Consider the following 23,564-nt stretch of genomic DNA (forward strand, 5'->3'; position numbering starts at 1 on the left):
TTATTCTTGTCCATGAGAGTGAAACGTACATCCCTGTATCTTGAGAGGGGTAATGGGACCTATCCTTCACCATGAATTTTTCCTTCCTCTGGAATCAGGAAGAGTTTAGGGGCTGAAGAATGTCTCACTGACTTGGAGAGGATCAAGAAACTATAGATCCCTAATTTTGACAATTAATCCCAGGATTGGAATGCAACAGATTAAGTAGTGTTGGATGGATGATGGATAGAAGCCAACGTGTTCTCCCTTGTTCTGTCACACTTTTGGAAATGGTAAAAAGCTCATTTCACTTTTCAAAGATGCACTCAACTACATGTATGGTGTTTATGCGGAGGATTACAGTGGGTGGGAGCAGGACATACTCTGGAGAGCTGTGTGGGAAGTTTTAAAAACCCTTTCAGTAAATTTTCTTGTCTCTATTTTTTATAATCCCCATTTGCTAATTGCAGAAAATGAAGGCTGCAGAGCATGATCTGCATACAACAACTTTATCAGGAGCAGTCATGTGAATTGTGTAGCTTCTCACACGTCTTTGGTGGCAAACATGTGGCCACCCATCCATATGTTGTTCGACTGCATAGCCAGTAATAAAGACTGATGGGAGCTGCAGCCCAGCATCTCAAGTGTAACAGATTCCTCATGCCTGGTCAAAAGAGATCTCATCTGCAATAATACACACGTGAAATAAAATCTTTATAAATTACAGCCAGGTGTCATAAATCTGTTGATTTCAATCAGGCTACAACTGAGACCCAAGATTTCATAACATAAATTGAATCTAATTTTTTGTGATCAGTCTGATTCCTTTTCTAATAGCCAATACACATGAAAAGATCAAACCACTGGTCTTTGTCTTTATAGGTACTTGCCTTTAATATACACTAACATTTACCTAATCCAGAGCTGGGGCATACACAGGTTGTAGCCCTCAGCGTTGCCAGCTCCTCAGGAAAAATGCATGAGTCCAAAAATGGAAATATGTTTAGAGATGCAGCTACAGTGAAGGACAAAATGAGGCCATTGACCCAAATAAGAATTCTGTCATCCAAATAAAATTTCATTCATTCATTCATTTAATCTAAGACATTCATTCTGCCATCTAAATAAAATTTCCCTTCTGTCCCCAAATTTCTAGCATTTCAGACAGTAAGACACTGAAAATTGTTTACCCCTCTTACATTTGTTGTTTTCTCCTTTTCTTGGTAACTTTGCCTGACTTTTTCCTTTAGATTCCCAATTGTATTTCTAAAGACTCAATTGACATTATAAATTACTGGACTGCTAGAAAATTAAGAACTTAAGAAAAAAATATTTAAGGTGTAGAATATTTATTTGGGAAACAATGGCATCATTTTCTCCCAAGTAAGCTATACCCTGAGTATGTTCATTGAAGCAAAAATTGTGCTTATCCTTTAAAACAAGCGATGTACTCTGTAATGTTTTGTTTTAAGCAAGAAAAAAATGAAGTCTCTTCACACCAAAAGTGGACTCCTGGTCATTTTCACTACTAGATTTTGTCTGGGTGTGATGCCAACAGGTGTGTGTAGCCTACAGAATGTTCAAATTCAACTAAAGTTGTTTATCATAGCCTAAATAGATAGTCTAGCTGAACTCTTTCCCCCATAGCTCTTTTCCCCATACGTGAGGTGGGTGAGTCCTGGAACAGAACCTCTGGGTATGGGGAGGGCGGACTGTATATGGAGCTAGAAATGCTGGATGTCCAAGCTGGGTTCAGGGAAGGAAAGGGCACTAGGGGTCATATTGCAGGCATATGTCAAATAATGGAGCACACCAAAGAATTTCAAAAGAAAACCAGCCAATGCTTGATTATATTTATCATGAAAAACTGTGACTCACTCCTAGAGAAATGGGTATGCCACAGTATCCAATTGTACTGATATGTAATCTATACTCAGGACAAGAGGCTACTGTTAGGACAGCATAGGGAGAAACAGAATAGTTTCTATTTGGCAAGGGGGTCAGTCAAGGCTCTATCTTATTACCTTATCTGTTTAACTCATATAACCAAACACATCATACATAAAGCAGATTTAGATGAGGAGGGAGGAAGCATTAAAATTAGAGAAAGGAACATCAACAATTTAATGTGATATGCAGATAATAATAATAATAATAATAATAATAATAATAATAATAATAATAATAGGATTTATTTATATGCCGCCCAATCACTGGGAATCCGGGTGGCTTACAACAGAGGGGATAATAGATGACATTAGCAGAAAACATCACAGACTTGGAATGACTACTGAAGAAAGTCAAGTAAGAAATTGCAAAAGCAGGTTTGCAGTTGAACATTAAGAAAACAAAAATAATTAACACAGATGACTTACATAACTTTAAAGAAGGCAATGAAGACATTGAAATAATTCAAGATTTTCCATATCTTGGCTCAGTCATTAATCAGAATGGAGACTGCAGTCAAAAAAATCAGAAGAAGACTAGGATTTGGAAGAAGAGCTAGGAAAGAATTAGACAAGATCCTGAAGTGGCAAGCTATATCATTGAATACTGAAGTTGGGCTTGTCTGTGCCATCATATTTCCCAGTTTCTATGTTTGACTATGAAAGCTGGACAGTGCAGAAAGCTGATATGAAGGAAATCAACTCATGGTGCTGGAGAAAAGGTGTACAGGTACTGTGGACTGCCTAAGACAATAAGTGAATCCTAGAGCAAATCAACCCTGAACAGCCCCTAGAAGCCAAGATGACTAAACCAAGACTATCGTACTTTGGACATATCATGAGAAGGCATGACTCATTAGAAAAGACAATAATGTTTGAAAAGGAAGAAGGCAGTAGGGGGAAAAAAAAAGGAAGACTGCATTCCAGATTAATAGACTGATGAGAGCCAGTGTGGTGTAGTGGTTTTTGAGTGTTGGGCCAAAACACACTGCAGATGTGATCCTGTTTGAGACTGCTTTGACTGCCCTGGCTCAACGTGAGGGAATTCTGGGAACTGTAGTTTTGTGAAACATTTAGCCTTCTCCGTCAGAGAGCTCTGGGGCCACAGTAAGCTACAATTCCCAAGATTCCCTAGCACTGAGCCATGGCAGTTAAAACAGTCTCAAACCAGGTTATTTCTGCAGTGTGTTTTGGCCCTATGACTCTGGAGAGTTTGAATCCCTGCTCAGCCAGAGGAGACCTTGGACAAGTCACACCCTCTCAGCCTCAGAGGATGACCATGGGAAACCCCCTATGAAGATATGTGCTAATGAAACCCTGTGATAGGTTAGCCTTAGGGTCACCATAGGCAGGAAATGACTTTAAGCCACACAACACAACACACACACAAGCCTGGAAAACCTGAGCAGGGCTGTTGATGATAGGTTGACTTGAAGGTCTCTCATTCGGATGGTTGAAATAAGTCTAAGTTGACTTGATAGTAGTTAAGGACAACAGAGTCTCAAATTGCAAATAGCCTTTGAAAAATATATGATTTTCTAAAAAACTTCTTTGTAGTGGAAGGAATGTTGCTAAAATTACTTGTTCCTTCCCTTAAGAAGGAAATTAGTGAAGAGTTTCATCACTATTGTTGGCAGATTAAGCTTCTGCTCCTCAGAGAGCTGTGAAATTCACTAAGGTCATTATCACATGACTGAAATTGGAAGTATAATCCAGTGTCATCCCGAACACAAGCATGCATATTCACGTTATGGCATGAAAGGTTATCAGACGCATTCACTGGCATTCCGAACGCACTCCGAATGCAATCACACATCAATCCACACTTAAGTAAATTCGGTGAACTAGGCAATTCACAAATCCTATTCCCAGGCTACCTCGCATTCAATGTGATGTCATTTGGAGTGATTATGCCTGCCTGCTGTGGCCCTGGTATACCCCCCCCCCCGCATCAATTCCCATGATCCTCTATTTTGTTTTGGCTTCCGGGGCACCTAGGTCTTCCCCGGCAGCCGGGGGGGGGGGGGAAGCAGCTGCTTTTGATAGGAAAGAGTGGCTCTCCATGAGGTGCCCTGCAAGCTCTCCTTCTGCCCAAAACGGTGGGCTTGGGGCTTGCCCTGCTCCTGGCCCTTTGTGCTCCTCGGGGACCTTTTTGCATCCCTCCCTCCCTTCCTCCAGGGCCAGGAAGCTTCAAAAAGAGAGGAAACCCCCCTTTTTATAAGCCCCAAAGAGTTGTTGTTCTTCCTTCATTCCTCCTCCTTTGGGGTATGATGGAGTGGGGCAGCCTAGGGAATGGGGGTCTGTTTTCCTCTCCTCAGGGGCATAGCTCTGGGCTCACAACAAATTCCAACTCCCAGAATTCCATAGCTTTGAGCCACAAAGAGTTAAAGTGGTGCCACACTGGGTTATTTCTCCAGTGTGGATGTAGCCTTAGTCACCAGCTCTGGTTCCTGCACAGCTTCCTCTCCCCTTTCCTCCTCCTCCTCCTCCAACTCATGGCAAGGAGGCAGCGCCATTGCCTTCAATGGGACTTCCAATGGGCCAGGTTAGAATCAGAGAGGACCCAGGCCCCCCACAACCTCACTGCAGCCAAGCTCCTCCCCCCCAATAGCTGGAGACTTAAAGGCACAGACACAGTCTCTCTCTCACACACACACACAACCATGTGGAGACCCCCACCCTGCTTTTTGGGTTTTCTTGGCAGGTTTATTCAGGTGGGGTTTGCCATTGCCATTTTATGAGGAGGCTGAGAGAGTGTGACTTGCACCAGGTCACCCAATGGGATTCGGTCCCTGCCTTCTAGAGTCATAGTCCAATGCTCAAACCAAGTACAAGGTTGCTTTGGACAGATTTTGAGTTGGTGAATTGCCTAAATAACATGAAATGAGGGGTAATGAATGCACAAATAAAGTGCATTGCCTAAATAACATGAAATAAAGGGTAATGAATGACTAAATAACGTGAATTGCCTAAATAACATGAAATAAAGGGTAATGAATGACTAAATAACGTGAATTGCCTAAATAACATGAAATAAGGAGTAATGAATAAACAGGTAATGTGAAATGCATAATAACGTGAAATAAAGGATAATGAATGAACAAATAACGTGAACCAAGGCAAAACCATGGCAACCGAAGGCAAGCCCCGCCGGAAGTGTAACAAGGTCACAATCCAATTCTTCCCTCTCTGCGCATGTGCAGGGATGCTCATTCAAATTCTAGACTACAAAGGGTACGTACTTATATCATAACTTCTTTTGTATTTGCACTACTTTGGCTTTGGGGTGGGCGCTGTGTTCTTCTGTGCATTTGACAACCATTCCCGTAATAGCGTTCATTTCCGAATTGGCCCTACTTTCTATTCTTTTGAAATTGGGAGACATTCCTCCCGTGTGATATCCTTCTAACTGTCTCTGGGCCAATCATTTTCTTTCAGTCTAATCTATCTTGCAAGTTGTTATTAGGATAAAGCCAGAAAGAAGAACCATGTATGCCACCTTGAACTCAGAGCTGGAAAGGTGGATATAAATGTAACTAACAATTAATTGGGATTCCACAAATATGTAAAGAAAGGTGATAATAAGAATGGAAACATGGCCACCCTGAGTGAAACTGTTTATCCCTCCAACATTTTTTCCCCCACTGTAGTGATTCTTCACATTAACAAACTTAAAAATCTCAAGAAATACAGACAGGCCTTAACAAGAAAGCAATCACAAATAAATAAAATAATAAATAAAATAAATAGACATGAACAGTAGATGGGCATCATAACAGGAAATTTTTTCTGGGCAGCATTCAATCATTCATAGTCATGATGTCCATCCAAATAGGACAAACCATTATTCTTTTCTCCATGTACAGTTTCATAGCTAAGGAAGTAGCATCTTGCCTATAGGCAAAGGCTTATTCACGGGATATTTCCCCCTATTCTCTGCTTTCTTCATATATAAAAAAAATCTTTTTATAAAAGGCTTCACAACTGGGCTGGCCCTGAAGGAAATCCCACTGTTCTTTTAGCTTGACTGATGAATTCTCATGAAGAGTCACTGAGGCTGGAACTATACAAATAGCAGGATGGAATGAAAGAATACAAGACCCTAGGAGAGGGAGCTTTTCTGAATTCTTTCCCACATCAAATGAATACAAAATGTGCTAAAATGTTTTTGATGTTTAATATGCTTAACCACTGTGAATGCCTTTTAGGGCCAAGAAAAGTTGTCAGTTGTGTTAAGACAGTAGGCTGCCTTTGAACAAAGCTGTTGAGAGTGGCTTCTCTGAAAACCTGCGACAAGCACAAGGCATTTTGAGGGCCTTCTTGGCTGTGGCACCTCAATTACTGAATTATCTCCCCTTGGAGAACCATCTGGTGCCAACATTGGTTTCTTTCTGGCACCAACACACAAAACATGACTTTTTATTGAAGCCTCTGAGGACTAATTTACTTTTAAATGTGCATGTACTTAGTGTTATTGATGTTAGCTTTTAACGTTGTTTTAACTGTTGCCTTGTTTGCAATGTTTTTATCTTGTTGAAATAAATTAGGGTATTCATCTGGAAGTATTTTAAATGGTTTATATTGTATGCCACCATGGGATCCTGCAATAAGGGGTGGGATATAGGTGTTTTAATAAATAAATAATAATAAAATTGGCAAAGGGCGGAAAGAAGATATGAGTTTCAAGATCTAAGACAACTGAGGTTCATTTGAGGCAAACCTTTTTTTCATGAAGCACAAGTGGAAATTGACTGAAAAACCATCAACAAACATTTCCTACTGCTTTTTGGTAAGCAGAGTTGACAGGTTTCATAAGAGAGTGAGCTCCTGTCCCCTTAAAGGTTGTGTAAAAGAGGGAGTTTCAGCAAGTGTTGCTTGTGTGACAGCTAGCACCTGCTGAAATTCCCTTTTCTATCAAAGGGACAGGAGCTCTGTTCCTTTTGAAAGTTGGCAATTCTATTAGTAATGGATAAGTCTACATAGACTGAAGGATGTGAAGCAAAGCAAAACAAATCTCTTACAGGCAGCTTATTCCTTCTCTGTTTATGTTTTTAAATAAAGCTGAGGATGTTTTTCCATACAATTAGAGTTTGATGTTCAGTCTTGAATGTAAGCATAAAATAGTTCCAAGCACATTCAGTCAGAATGGATGGCTGGGATTTGTATGCAGTTCAAAATGTAATTTTTCCAACTACTGCTCTCAGGCAGACATAAGGTAAACATAAAGTCTCCCACAAATTCATTCGGATTGTATTTTAAACATCAGATGCCCCACCTAGGTGATAAAAACTAGACATCTTCATGCAATGGGCCAATCATGACACTTGAGCTTGATAGCTGTACTTTCTCCAGGTAATAATGGCTATTAACATTTTAATTGAAAAAACAATCAGGTAGGAAAAGAAGACAGGGAGTACACAAAATCCCTTCCCAGGAGTGTTTGGCTCAGGGCAGCACACCAATTAAATGGCTGGGAAATTGGATAAGATAGAAGCAGGAGAACAATGAGGTGGTACATTCAGATTGATTAGAAAGTGACTGACTTGGAGGCTGGCTGACAGGTCTTCCTGTCTTCCAAGATGGAGTTTTTGTACTTTTAGAAAACTGGCATCAATCACATCTACCTAAGGCCAATCACACTGATCTTTCTTTCTTTCTTTCTTTCTTTCTTTCTTTTTTTTTTTTTTGGTGAAGGTAAGAAATGCAATCCAAGTTAACAAAAAATCTAATAAATTAGATTTGCAGATACATTGAGTTGATATATATGTATGGGCAGAGCTAGGAAAAGTTCCTTGTTTGACTACATCTCCCAGAATTTATAATCAGCATGGGCTGCAGTTGTGCTGGCTGGGGATTCTGGGAATTTCAATCCAAAAAGGAATGCTTGCAGCTTCTGAGTGTATTTTCCGTTACAGCTTTGCTTTAAATAAGATTTGAACTTTTGATCCACAGCAGAAATATGATTCCAGCACTTGCTGAAACACCATTTTTCTTTTTTGCCCTCTTCCATTTGCATCTACTAGTTTATTATGAGCCCAGGTCAATGGAGGTAAAAATCATCAATATTAAGTAATTGCATGGTAAGTGGATTAAAGAAATGATTCTCTCTCAAAATGCTAGAACTTCAGGGCCATCTAATGCAATTGCCTGCAGCTTCGGGACAGACAAAAGAAAAATTTTCAAGCAACACATAATTATTGGATAGACTTCACTGTTACAAGATGTGATGATGTAGCCATTAGCTCAACATGGGAATTTGTCATTCCTTTGATGTGGTGCAGCAACAAGGCAAAATCTTTATGAGCTTTATATTGGTGTTAAACACAAATCCTGTTAATATGTTTCTCTAGAAACGGCTCTACCCCCATTTGTAGATAATCTCATTTCTATACACAGCCCTAAATGTCCTGCTTAAATCTGATTTATTTTATGGGACATTAAGCAACACATACATAAACCTTAAATTAGGTTCTCTTCTCAGGGCTACAAACATGAGCTGGTAGGAATGAGGATGATCACATTTTGTGCCAAGTTGCTCCCTTCACATCCTGGAGCAGGTCTGTCTTCCCAGCAGATGCATTATTCAATGTGAACAACTTCCTATTAACAAAATGTTGGAGAGGAATACCTCTCCAGCACTCCAAGATGGATTCAAAAAGGCTGTGTTGATTTTTTTAAAAATGAATAAAATAGACCCTCTCCTGTCAATTGTATTTCTGATTTTCTCCATGAAAGAAAAGACGAACTTGTAAAAACAAACGTGAAGAAACAAGCACATATCTCCAGTTCCATGTCATTGATTATTCTGATAGCTCTTAGGCGCATATCTTGCAGCCTGTGGACCTTCTACCAGAAGTTTAAGATTTAAGAAAGCCCAAAACAGACAATCACCGCCACACAACAAAAACAGAAATAGCAATAAGATTTTGGAAGTAAACAGACAACAACAAAAAGACACTCATGAATTACTTTTCTCTGTTAGAGTTGTACTATTTCTGGTGTTCAAAAAGCTTGGGTGGAGAGGTACATTTGCTTCCATTCCTGAATAGCAAAAACAATTAAAGCATTCAGAAAAGGTTCAAAATGTGACCTCAGCCTCTGCAGATATCAGCAGGAACTGTTGATCTCCAATAGGAAGGGAAATTTAATTATGAACCTTTGTTATAGATGAAGGACTTTTTTCAATTTTTTTTTAAAGTTTCTAACATGGTTGAAGTCTTCTGAATTCTTGATAGTTTTATGAGTCTATTGTACTTTTAGCTTTTCAAGCTGAAAATTATTCACTTCACAGAAGGACAAAGGCATAGTGCAAAATATAAAGGAATTTCTGTGTTTCATTTAAAACTTCTATCAATGTGTGAAATTAAAGGATGGACCTGTGGTCAGAGTTACCAGAGCATTTGATCTCATCAGACATAACCATTTTCTATCACAAATTTAGCTTTCATATAGGAGATGTTATATCTTTACTATCACACGTGAGAAATGAATACACATCACTTTCATATTATATATGGGCGCAGAAATACACTATGTGCCATATTGTGTATAATTTCATAGCAGGAACTAGAATCTGTATAGGAATATTGTCATGAGTGAAGGAACATCAGGTATAAGCTTACAAAATCCTTCATGCCCTTTGTAAATGAGTTCATTCCAAAATGTTCACAAAGACCATAAATGGTTATATGTGTTGCCAGAAAAGTGTGTGAGTTTTTATTATTTATCTAAAACTCAAAGGTGGCACAAAATTTAAGGAGGGTGGGCATGAAGGCCAAGGACAAGGCAGATGATTGTACACAGGCAGTTCTGACTTCTACCCATCTGAAACAGCAACAGGAATGGGCTCGAATGATCACCAGAATGTCATCTGAATATCACCACTGCTTCCCTCATTCATGGATCCCAGCCAGCATTTCCTTTCCTCCACTGGAAATTGTATGTTCCTCTGCATTCATTGCATTTGCTGTCACTGCCACAGGATCACATGGGTGGTTTGGATTCCTCCAGCTGTCCAAGTGCCCGGGTATCTTTTCCATTTTACCAACTTCTATTTTCAGTTGATAATGAAAAGTTTTTATGGTATTTGTACTATTGAATTTCATTCCCCCCATTCCAATTTCATTCCTTCTAGTTTGACACAAGTAAAAAGATTAATATCACTTCTAAATTGCATCACCTAAAATCAAGAAATGATTCCAGTTCTCTAGCAGAAGGTCATTGCAAGCAGATGTGTAATACTCAGGGGACTGGTGCACATCAAGCCCATGCTTAGTCAGAAAAAAGATAGCAGACTTGTTATAAGAAATCTTGGGATAGCAGTTCATTTCTCTTAATTTAGACTTTAGCTCTCAATCTAAATGAAAAACTATACACCAAGTTTTCTCTGACTAACCAACTCTCTCAGAGGCCATAATTCTCCATCAGATACAAAGATTTTGGTTCCTATGATTACAATGGGAGTTCACTGCCTGAATGCATGCAGAATACAGTCCCATGTGTATTTTTCCCTTGACCTCTTTTCCCTTGCTTTGTAAAATCTTTATTTATGAAATAGAATATTATATTGTCCCATTCATAGTCCCACATGAAGCTGAGGGGATTCTATAGATATGCGTCAGCAATAGTTGAACTCAGGGATCTCACATTCTTCCAAGCCTCTCTGAAACCTAGTCTAATGAAAAGGACTTCAAAATGTAGAAAGATCTTGTAGCACCTTTGAGACTAACTGAAATAAAGAAGTTGGCATCATGAGCTTTCGTAGATTTCAGTCTACTTTATTTATATGCATCTGAGGAGGTAGACGTCTATGAAAGCTCATGCTGCCAACTTCTTTATTTCAGTTAGTCTCAAAGGTGCTGCAAGATCTCTCTACAATCTGATTTTACACACTTAACACGGCTATAATCTTTGAATTCAAAAACTTCAAGAGTTACTCTAAAAGTGATGTCTGATATCAGGCTGTGGTGTTAGCAGCAGCAATAATAGTTATAGGAGTGCTGTCAAAGGCTTTCATGGATGGTATCCATAGTTTTTTGTGGGTTTTTCGGGCTATGTGGCCATGTTTATTCCTGGTGTTTCACCAGCATCTCTATATGCATTACCTAAATTAGCAAACAGTAATTAAAATACTGCATTTCCTCATCTATCAACAATACAGGAGAAACCCAGTATGAAACTGGTAGGGTGAGCAGATCAAACCATAATGGTCTCCTAATATATCACCTGCTTGCCAAGGAAAATGAATCTGCTGGGATGAAAGAAGTCTTCAGCAGCTGGCTCCTACAGAGTGGGAATCAAGCACTGGGGTGAAATATTTTATATTAGACTGTTAATTCTTAACTTTTGCTGAGACAGATACTTAGGACTTCAGCTTCGAGAATACCTGACAATTGGCCATGCTGGTTAGATTTCTGAGTGTCGAAGCCCTAAACATGTGGAGGACCAAAGGATGAGAACCACTGGTCTAGGATAGGCCACTAAAAAAAAGTCCCTCTTTTATGAACATTATACATATATGCAGATTATTGGTATAGTACAATGCCTATAAGAGAACGTTACAGTAGTCTACCTGGGAGGTAATGAAAGCATAGAATACTATGCTTACTAGAAAAGGATGAAGCCAGCACATCAACAAAAACTGTGCAAAAGCATTCCTGGCCACAGCAGCCACATACTTTCCCAAATGTAACACTAGGTTCAAGAGAAGTCCTATGGCTTACATCCAGGACAGGTTGTGATCCAAATCCTATGTTAGTTTTCCTGCTAGAACTCATAGGACATCTGTATTATCTGGACTGAGCCTCATTTTATTCAGCTGCATAATCTAGTTCTGCACTGCATCTATACAATAATTCATGATTTTCACACCTTCCTTGGCATCAGCTGTAAAAGAGAGATAGAGCAGGGTATCATAGCATATGGATGAGACCCAGACCCTAAATTCTGGATGGCATCCCCTAGTAGATATTTAAAAACATAGGATTCATAGGGAACCTCACAGGCTGTGAGGCTGAACAATGGCCCCTCTAGTTTATTTCTGGGACCTTTCAGCCCAAAAGGACTGGAACCAAAGTAAAATAGTGCTTGCAAGTTGCATATCAGCCAAACAGCTCAGAAAGCTACCATGATAGATGATATCAAATGCTGCGGCAAGGTCCAGAATAATATGAACACAGTCCATCTGCCAAATCCTGGCATACAGTTTCTTCCAATCTGTCCATGGTTGTTTCTACCCATAACGTATTTTGAACCCAAGCAATCAGTTTTATTTATGAGAGCTTGGAATTATGATGCTGCCATTAGTTCTAAGATCTCATTTAGAAGAGGAAGACTAGAAACTGGTAGATGCCTTCAAATCATTTCCTACTTTTGGTGACCATAAGGCAAACCTGTGAGCCACTGTGGCATAACAGTTTGAGTGTTGGACTATAGCTCTAGAGACCAGGGTTCAGTTCCCAGCTCAGCCATGAAACCCATTGGATGACCTTGTGCAAGACACATGATTTCAGCCTCAGAGGAAGGCAATGACAAATCTCCTTCAAACAAAACTTGCCAAGAAAATCCCATAATAGGTTTGCCTTAGGATCATCATAAGTTGCAAATGACTTAAAGGCACATAACACACACTCACACACACAGCAAATCTATCATGGGGTTTCGGGGGGTGGGAGAATGTGACCAGGGTTTGAGAATTATCTGGTGAGTGGAGTCCAGTGAAGGTCTCTTCACAGAGGTCTTATAAGTGCTTCTTTTAGAGAGGTTGGAATACAACCCTCTTTCAAAGGAACATTTAGAATTTTTACCAGTCAACTGGCCAGCCCTCCTCTGGCAGTTTTAGACAGCCAAGATGGAGATGGGTCTAACAAACAAATGACTGACTTTACTCGTCCAAGCAACACATCCTTAGGCTGAAAAACTGAAGCTCATCCATCAAAATTGTACAAGTTTATGCTTCAATTATCTCCCCAGAATCTACCTTTAAAGTGTGGTCCAAGTCAGAATAGAGCCAAGTTATCTTCTCTACAAAATTAATCACCATTTCTGAGGGCTATTCCTTATTAATCTGAGATGTAGAAAGTAATAGCCCCCTGACAACCCAAAACAACTGTGTTGAACAAGATTGTGCTGATGCAATGGAGGCAGAAAAGAACAGCTTCTTCACTTTCCTCACCAACGTGGAGTAGTCTCTAAAATGGACTCTGAACTCATATTCAATTAAATTTGTCTGAAATATTTCTCCACTGTCACTCTGGTCATTTACCTAAGTTGTTCAGTGCCCTCAGCATTGTAGAGAACCAAGAGAGCATGTTCTGCTTCAAGGAAAAGATGCTCAGGGGGTGAAGTCTCATCTCTCCATTCTAAAAATCATTCAGGACATCACCAGGTCTACTATCTTTTGAAATTACCAGAGTATTCAGGATTCCTTCTGGATTTATTAGTGTCTGAGGATGGACCATCTTAATAGGTGACTCTATACCTGCAGAGTCTCAGCATATCTAAACCCTATTAGATAACAATCTGATAATGACAAGCAGGTTGTTTCAATTCCCCCCTCACACACACACACACACACACACACACACACACACACACGATTATTCTAATTCTGGCCAGCAAAAACATGATCAAGAGTATGCATATATAAAGCCAGGTATTATTTGGAGGAGATCAGTGCCATCTAGAAGCCCACCTCCACCACCTAAGGTAGTGAAACAGATAGGCAGAAAGGTGGATTCCACACCAGTAGAATCCCAGTTCTTTCTCATTGCCCTGTCACCAGATATACTCCCTCAAATCTTGGATGTTAGTTTCCAACTTCCATTCCCTGAACAATCCCAACAGAAAGGTTCCTGTTTCCCTCACCAACATGGTCAGAATCCCAAATATGTAATAAATTAGATACAGAGTTCTACTTGCATGTGCAAACTAGAACTTGTGGGGTACAGTAGGCAGTTAGCATTTACCCTCTGAGCCACTATTTTGTAACTGGTTCCAATTTCAACTGTACTGAACTCCTGTTGCTTAACATGGTAGTGCATGCAATAAAAAAAAAAAATTAGATCTCCCAAACTTAAAGTCTGCCCATGCCTGCCCTGGCTGGTTTCACTCATCCAAGCAACACATCCTTAAGCAGAAAAATCCTTAGCCAGCTTTAAATGGGTAAATATATTACATATTATATCAGAAGTTGGAAATGTTACTCTTTTAGACTACAGCTCTGAGACTCCTAACATGACCAATGACTATGTTGGCTGGAAGAATCTGGAAGTTGTAGTCTAAAAAAAGTAACTTCCCGAGGCTCTGGAAAATGTTCAATACCTTTATCATCATATGAGACATTTTATATGAAAATATATGTCTGTGCCTTCCCTCCACCCCTCTGGCCATGTGCCTACCACTTCTTTATTTTGGATCGATAGTACACCAAAACATTAGAAAGCATTTGGGATGTGAAGCTTTTGTCAATGCTTCCCCCAATGGCTGAAATAAATGAGCAGGCTGACTAAACCGTTGTTCATTAGAACTTTGGAATGCATTTGGACACTTATCAGTTTCACAAAGTGGTTGCTGAGCATGATTCACTTAGGCAAGGAATTGTCAAGAAAGAAAGCTACGCTGTTGTAATAATAAGGAGCTTTTTCCTCCTCAGGCTGCTCTAGCAAGGGAGGAAGTCATGATGATTACATTTAAAAGCCACCCACAGCACTGTGCTTTTGAGTAGCAGTACCTAATGGATCTGAGGTAGGATCCTTTTATTTTTATTTTAAAACACCTCATACACACACACTGATAGAGAGCAAAGACTCTGTGCTTTTAACAGCTGCATAGTAGGCAGAAATTCAGCTGGTGCAATGTTCCCAATTCCCTATAGCCTGATTTTAAAACAAATATGGCAGTGTTAAACATAGTAGAGGAAAAAAACTGTGCAAGTGAAATTGCAGAACTACATAAGAAGTATTGTGACAGATACCAAAGGCCTACCAAAGGTCAGCATGTTCAGGGATGGGCCTATCAATAGACAGAATGAGGTAGCCATTACAGGCAGTAAACATGGGGTGGAGGGTAAGGCATTATTATTGAATTTATTTGTGATGTATTTTTACTGCTGCTTTTGGGGAAAGATGCTTATAAGACCTTCTGCTTCATATACAAAAATAACTTACCTGGCTTGGTTCCCAGGCATAACTGGAGCAAAGCATGGCCAACATTTCTGGTTCCTTCTTTTCCTCTGGCGAACCCATGAGAAGGCAATTGGAAGCATGTAGTCTGTCATTATGTCCCAGCCTGAACAAATTGGGGTTAGTATTAATTGTGGTTCATTAAAAGAAACCATCTTCAAACTGTGTTTAATGATCTTGGCCTGTTTTAAATTGGTTTTAATCAAAATTAAGCATGTCTCCCTGCTTGGACATGACAGCAAGCTATAGTTAGTCTTCTCCAGTGTTTGCATAGGGGCCAGCCAGACACTAATAGGAAGCCTCCATGCAAAATGCTGATATAACAGTTCCCTCTCACTTTTATTCCTCATCCACTGATATAGAGCTTCCTACTATGTCTGGTTCTAGAGCAGCCTTTCTCAAATAGTGGGGCGGGCCCCCCAGGGGGGGCGCGAGGCTCTGTTATGCAGAGGTGTACTTACAACAATTTTATAGACAAATGATACTATTTACAGTTGCGCGGGGGGCGCAAAATGTTTTCTTCTTCCTAGGGGGGGCATGACAGAAAATAATTGAGAAGCACTGTACTAGAGGAAATAAGATAGCTATAGATAGCCTTATCACCCATAAATTTGTGAAATCCTCCCAAGTTGGCAATCTTCTCATCTTGCAACAGCATGTTCTATAGTTTACTGTAGCCATGATGAGAAGAAATATTCCCTTTTTTTTTTCTGTCCCTCCCATTCAGATTATTTTGACAGTCAGTTTCACATATGGAGCCATGCTGGGAGATACACAGTCTGATGGGGCAATTTATTTATTTATTTAATGTTTATCACACCTTGCTCTCAAAGTGGGACCGAAGGTGGCTAACATACATAAAACACAACAATTAAAATTGTACAATTAAAATCATAAAAATATAAAAATTACAAATATAAAATTTAAAACATACAAAGTTAAAATTAACAAGCCAAGACCAATCCAAGGTACGTGACTTTTGTTATTTTTGTTTTTAAAACATTTCCATATTGTACTGTCCTCTATTGTGTTATTTTGCTTCTGTAGAACTGGAGAACTACTTTGGAATTATGTCATCGTCGTCATCGCCACCATCATCTTTATTTATACATCATCTTTCTGCCCCTAATTGGCTTATGCATTAAAAATAATTAATTAAATGTTTTAATCAATTAAAATAAATACATTGGTTTTCAAAACACACACACACACACACATGAACTGACTTAAAAAGAGAATTGAATGATCAACAGTTAAAGATTAAAATGTTAAAATTAGTTTTAAAATAGTACAATTAAAGCAATACAGCACACTATTAAAAGCCTTTGCTTTAAAATTCTTTAATCGTAATACTGTATGTTTAAATAAATATTTATGTAACTGTTAACTGTTGTTGCCCAATTCCAATGTTAGGAATATAAGAACATCACTACTATGTAAGACCAATGACCTGTCTAGTTTGGCATGCTGTTCCCACAGTGGTCAGCCTCTGGAAAGATAACAAGCAGACAGTGAACTTAATGGTGACCTCCGCATCATGTTCCTCAATAATAGATTTGTTCAGAAGCATACTGCCTCCAATATTGGAAGCAATGTATTGCCATTGTGACTAATAGCCTTGAATCATTCCTTTTCAGGTATGCTATTTTATACTATATCCTCTTCTGTCAGGATGTCTGAAGGCTTCTATGGAGTTTATCACACTGGAGCTAATTTCGGCATTAAAGAGAGATCAAAGAGCGTTTAAAGCATCCCACAAATAAAGCAGAAATGGCAAGTAATTACACAAATGATTATTGCATGCAATTGCACAAATAAAATGATATCGGAAATGCACTGACTCTGAAATCCCGAAAGTAAAAAGATGTGTGTTAATGTTTCTTTGTGACCACTTTAATGGTGGGTTTTGTGCAATGTTGTGTGAAATCCTTCTGGGATATTCACGGGATAAACTCTCAGTCTCTTTTGTGTGATAAGCTCGTATGTGATGAATAGGTTAAGTTTTATTCCAGAAACTGAAATGCCGAACCTGGGAGGGGTGATGGGATTCAGCCAGCTTGGTGTACTCCTTTGAGTCTTGGACTATGACTCTGGAAACCAGGGTTCGAATCCCCTCTCATCCCCTGTCTACTGGTTGACTGGGCAAATCGCAGTCTCTCAGCCACAGAGGCAGAACCCTCTCTGGATGAATCATGCCAAGAAAATCCTACCTTAGGGTTGGAAATGACTTGAAGGCACCCAGCAACAACCACTCTTTAAAAATAACACCTGGGGAGATTCAACAAACCTCTGGTGGGGAAGTCACTGTCTATACTTGGGTGTCCTTATTCATAACACAAGCTATGAATCAGAAGAGTCTGACCCAGAGAACTAATGACCTGTCTAGTTTGGCATGCTGTTCCCACAGTGGTCAACCTCTGGTAATTAGGTACATCTGCACTGTAGAAATAATGCAGTTTGATGCCACTTCAAGTGCCATTGCTCCATCCTAAGAATACAGAGGTATATAGTTTTCTGAGGTACCTGCATTCTTTAGCAGAGAAGGGTAAAGACCTTTGTAAAACTGTCAATCCCAGGATTCCATAGGATGAAGCTACTGTACTTAAATTAGTATCAACCTGCATTGTTTCTATAGTGTAGATGCATCCTTAGAAAGAGAGGTCTGAGGCTCCCTCCATGAATCCATGTAGCTAGTGGCAAGAAAGACCTTTGGGAAGATGACCCCTCCAAACCAGAACTGGGGGACACTGAGAGGCCATTCCATCTTTTACAGCACATTAATGGGAATGGGAGTAGTGTCAAAAGAGTTAATAACACTTGCAGAAGTTTAAATGAGAAAGTGTGACCAATTAATTTTTTGACAGGGTCAGGAAGCTGCTTTGAGTTTTTGTTCTTTGCTCATTTTTGCTCATTCTTCCAAACTTTCTGGGCTCTTCATTGTGGAGAGACACTGGCAAAATGGAATGTCCAGAGCAAAAAGGCAGGGGGCTGCCTTGTGTGCGGCTATAAAAAGGAGGAGGAGCCCTTAACAGAGAAGAGTGTGTCAAGAACTGCCAGGAGTGCAATTAGAAGTAGATGTGGCCCTTAATGGGATTCAGGCTTCCATGTAAGGAAGAAAAGTTTAAAAGGACAAAGGAAGTCCAGTGGCACAGAGGAGTATGTCATAGGCTTGGTACAGTTGGGTGGAAAGCACCATCCTTGGGCCAAAATTAGCGTTCGGGAGAGCGCAGTGACTGCAGGCTCCCGAACCCTAGTTCATAATGGCAGCACCATCATGGTGGCTTCCGGTCCACATGGGGGCCTCCATGATGACGCACATGCGGCGCAGCATCCAGACATCGCTGGCAGGAAATGGTGTCATGGTGGCACCCTTTCCTGTTTGTGGCACCACAAAAAAGAAGCACCTTCTTTTTGGCAGCATGTCAGCGCTGCAGCATTTGGCTGTTGCAGCACCAACTCAGGGCAAAGACAGGCGGCACAGAGCTGCCCATCTATCGAGCCCCATAGAACTGCCAAGAGTGCAGTCAGACCTGCCAGAAGTGCAGTTGGGAATAAGGGATCAGCCTGAATGGCATTCAGACTCCCATGTAAGGAAGAAAGGATTTTAAAAAGGACAAAAGAAGTCCTGTGCAACTACTTTAACATGTTACGTTCTTTGAGCAGTGGAGAGACAGTAAACGGAATGCTCAGATCCACCTTATTCTGTGGAATTGTACTTTATGAATAAAGCTAGAGTTTCATATGATTTATACTTCTAAGGAACAAACTTTAGTGGAAGGTGTGTGTAAAGAATTAAAACACAGCTGAAGTGTATCTGACGTTATTGAAGGAACTGGAACAAAGTCAATTTATAACAGGTGAAGTGAAGATTGCGTTGTAACCATAAGCTTTGAGAACCAACTACCAAAAGAGATACTACCATAAGTTCTTTTTGTAAATAAAAGTAAATAGGTTCTTTCTGTAAATAAAAGTTATTTTCTTCTTGTTCAGAAAGGAATGGATGGAAGTGATTATTAAGTAAGAACATCAAAAACATGCTACCAAGTATATTAAAAGCTTTTAATAGTAAAGAAACTAAGAAAGTGGGAGGACCAAGGGTTAGAGAAATAGTTCTGAGGGAAGAAAAGCTCAAACTATTTAGATAGGACAGGAGAAGAATCCTGTGTAACTCGGTGGTCACATTCATGCTTGGGTATTTATTTCAGATCCTTGAACTCTGAACTGGCTTAAATTTTACATCTCTTCAGCTCCTACTATACTGTGGAAAGAAAGCAGTTTGACACCACTTTAACTTCCCTGGCTCAGTACTATGGAATTCTGGGACATGTAGTTTTGTGAAATATTTAGCATTCCCTGCCAGAGAGCTCTGGTGCCTCACCAAACTACAAATTCTAGGATTCCATAGCACTGAGCCATGGAAGTTAAAGTGGTGTCAAACTACTTTATTTCTGCATTGTGGCAGCAGCCTTTGTCTTTCCTTTTGGTGATTCTTGGCTTCCTATGGCAGATTCTGGAGATGCTGAAATCTTGCCATTTCATCTCCCTTTAACTTTGGTGAAATCCTTTGATTACTTGCATATGACCAAAAGTTGCTGCCTCTGTGCCTAGATAACTCATTAATTGAAAAAAAATTAATAATATTGAAGATATTAAGAGATTGTGAAGTAGTCAGCAAGTCTTATCTAAACAGTAAGACACAACCTTCACTTTTAAGTTGGTCACTGTGCATTTTAGGTCAAAATCCTGGTAAAAGTGATTTGTGCAGCCCTGTAAATAATACTAATGAGATATCACATCAAGCAGGGCATGTTACCTTGGCCAACCATCTGAACGAATTAAAAAATATTGATGCAGTGCCCACCAGCATTGATCTGCAATACTTTTACAAAGGTTACTGTGGAATGAAGGAGAATATATTCTTTTCAGAGAAAAGCTAAGTAGTACAAAAATGAGCACTACACTATGATGCTGCAAAGCTGGAGAAGGGAAGAAAAAGAAAACGGACAGAAGAAAATGTTAACCAACAATCTGTTTTGACAAACCAGCAGGACTCAATCAAATTCATACAAAAGTAAAAGATTTATATTTTTCCCGCAACTGTTCAGCTTCATCTCACAATCCATTATTTGATCTTAACAACTTTCTGGTGGAGATAAGAAGGTTTGACAGTGTGCAAGCAAATAACAAGATGGCAAACAATTCTAAAGTAGGTTTCAGCACAATAAGAAAACTGGAAGTGAAATAACAAGGCAAATATTACTTCAAGGTTTAAAATAGGTTCACAAAAAAGTGACGTCTATATTCTATATATGTGTTTTTTTAAAAAAGTTTGATTTTATTAAGATTAATATTATAAATATTATTTATCATATAACAAGTGACTCAGGCTTCTTTCAGACTAGTTTAAATAAGCTTGAGTTCCTGAGATATAGATCTTTGCATTTTCTGAGATTTGCTGGTGCTTGTTATCTCCTTATCCACTAATTCCATTCTTTTAGTGGGGTGTTTGTGGTAAGTTTTTGCATTTGTGCAAGGGCTCTTCCAAAGGTTTTTTTTTAAAGCACTATCTACTAGGTGTACAAGGCAAATCTACTCTGGATTTTAACCTGTCTCCTTGTGCAGCATCATGAACCACTAGCTGGCTGGATGATATTGCAGGGTTCCTGCTCACAGGGAAGCCTAACCCTGTTTAACTGAACATGCCAAAAAGTACCTTTCAAGCATTCAGATATTTGTGGGAATGTTAGAGGGAAAAATAGCATGCATTGGGATGCTGGGAATGGGGTTAGCTTCTCCATCCTCCAAAAATCCAGGTGATGATGCATGAATAGTGTTAATATTACACAAATTTATTTATAGCAAGAGCATAGCAAGTACATTTCTAAACTGGATATCAGTGCACTTACGCACTCCCTAAGCAGTTTACAATGTGTAAGCTAACTGTCCCCAACAAGCTGGTACTCATTTTAGTGACCTAGGGAAGGATGCAAGGTTGAGTCAACCCAGGAGCCCTAGGATCAGACTCACAACCTTGTGGCTGTGAATGGCTGCAGTACAGGTACTGTGCCACCAGGTCTCCCTCCCTTTTTTATATCAAGGGCTGGAATCATACAGCCCTCCAGATATTGCAAAGCTACAGCTCCCAACACTCCCTGCTTTAGCCTATGCTGGCAAGGGCTGTTGGGACTTACAATCCAGCAATGTCTGGATGGCTATAGAATTCCAAGCCCTGATTTATGCACACCAGCACATAACAAACACTCATCGATACACATCTCTCCCCTCCACAGTACTGAACTGCACACACCCATATCTTGGGGGGGGGGGAATCTCCCATTGGTTGCAATAACTCCTATTGCAGAGGTGAGGATCATGTGGACCCTGAGATGATGCTTAGTTATAATGTCCAGTATGATTCAACCAATGGTTATGCTAGCTAGGGCTGCTGAGACATGCAGTCCAGTCCCATCTGGGCTTCCTCATAATTTCCAATCCTGTGCTTTAGTCTTGCATTTTTGATTACGGAGATCAAACAGCTGATTTTCCAGCATGACTTTAGAAGAGTTACCAGCCACATAATTTACCTTACAGAGCTGTTGTGAGAAGAATAGAGGAGTAGGTGAGAAATGCATATTGCCTTGATATCGCTGGTGGAATGGCCAGCTTAAAATGAAATAATATAATATAGAAGTATTATGAAAAGAATCTATTAGATAAAATATTCTAAAATCCTCTCCAAGACTTTGCAACTCCCTACAGAGGGAGGCCAAATTGGCTCCCTCTCTGTAGGAAGGCAAAGACGTTTTAATGAAACCGGACTTTGCCATGTGAGATTTTGCTTTGCTGAAGGGATATGTGCTGTTTCTCTTATTGTTGTTTTTTAAATTGAATTTTGATTTATTTCTTTTTATGTTATTAAAACAAACATTTGCTTTTATATTGTATTTTGTTTGTTGCTAGCCATCTTGAAGAAAGGTAGGATATAAATTTAAGTAACAAAGGCCTGGTACATACCACCAGGAAGTAGTGTCCTGGCGGCGATAGTAGGGCTTGGGAGTGTGTACCAATCACACACTCCTGAGCCCTACTATGTGCACGTGGCACCATTATTGTATGGCACCACCCACACGGGGGGCATATAGATGACATGTGGGCATCTGAGGCCCACACGTCTTTTAGCAGAAGTGGCATCATAAGGCTGCATCGGAGCCCTTATGACGACACAAAAAAGAAGCTGTGTTGCTGTGCCATGTTGTTTGGTTGCTGCGGCAGTGCTGCACAGCCAAAAGGGCTGGCGATTCCCTGCCGGTCTGTACTGCTCCAATGATTATGATAATGGGTTGGAGCAGATAAGAAGAAAAAAAGCGACTTGATCCTGGATTTCTGAAAGCAGATTGAAACTCTGCTGTCTGCAAGGCCCACTCCCAAGATGGCCGAGCACCCATGGGATGTCCGCACCATGCAGCATCAAGCTGCACTGTGTGATTATATTTTTTCTGCCCCATTCCACTATACATGGGCACTATCACACAAGCACACCACCCGTGACCTCCAATAACTGCCTGGATGCCATTGCATTGGACACATGCCATATGTCCAGCCACATAGTTGCATGTGCAATGCACCGCCTAAAGCACAATGATGGAGGTCCCCCATACATATCTCCTTCACCCCATGTCCCCCTGTTGGCCTGTCTGGTTTGTTTATGTTGTCATTACATCCATTGCATGATTGATAACTGCCTTTTGTTTTTGCACAGCCCCATGCTGGTGGCAGGCTATTTATATTCCAGTGAGATGAAGTACATTTTCTGCCTTGAACTGGAGTATCCCAGTTTCCTTTTGCTCCAGTTTTTAACCCCGGAGCATGGCTTCAGTTTGCTTTTCACCCAGTTTTGGCTCATGCATCGTCTTTAAACACCTCACCTGCTAGAAGCCGCTTTATTTGGCCAGTGCGGACTACCCTGATGATGATGATGATGATAATGACAACAGCCATAATAATATATAGAAATTTCATGAAAAGGAGCCCAACAAAAACATTTGAAGTGTATAATGTACTGTGGTAGAAATTGGAAACCCCTATCCAGACTGGCCCTGCATTTCCAACCCTTGGATTCCAGTAACTCACCTTGCTCTTTTACTCTAAGGATCCTGTCTCAGGGCTGGTACTCTAGCTTCAAAGCAACCATTATCCAGGACAAGTAGTCACTGTTGATCAGTGGATTCAGTGTGGTAAAGCCTGTTTCGTTTTTTAAATGAAAACGAGACACATTCGTAAAAATTAAAACCACAAAGTTTTACTATATTACAATTAAATTAAACATGAACTCCCTGAACTCTTTCTACATTCCCAGCTCCCCGAAACTCTATTCAGATTTTATCAGTTCCTCTCTTCCTAATCGGCCTTTACTCTGACTCTGACTGCCCTATGTTGTCACTGATGTTGTGTGACATCA

General features: G+C 40.0%; 1 long non-coding RNA gene across 2 annotated transcripts in view; it reads right to left on the minus strand.

Moving 5' to 3' along the window:
* Positions 1-23,564, minus strand: part of LOC121929820 — a 33,749-nt gene that overhangs the window by 5,812 nt on the left and 4,373 nt on the right. For both annotated transcript variants that reach the window (XR_006103754.1, XR_006103755.1), the window contains exons 2-3: positions 23,237-23,347; positions 15,092-15,212 (exon numbers count right to left, since the gene is read on the minus strand). This is a non-coding gene — a long non-coding RNA (uncharacterized LOC121929820). The remainder of the gene's footprint in view (positions 1-15,091; positions 15,213-23,236; positions 23,348-23,564) is intronic.

The sequence above is a fragment of the Sceloporus undulatus genome, chromosome 4 (genome assembly GCF_019175285.1).
Source record: "Sceloporus undulatus isolate JIND9_A2432 ecotype Alabama chromosome 4, SceUnd_v1.1, whole genome shotgun sequence".
In the NCBI taxonomy this organism is placed as follows: domain Eukaryota; kingdom Metazoa; phylum Chordata; class Lepidosauria; order Squamata; family Phrynosomatidae; genus Sceloporus; species Sceloporus undulatus.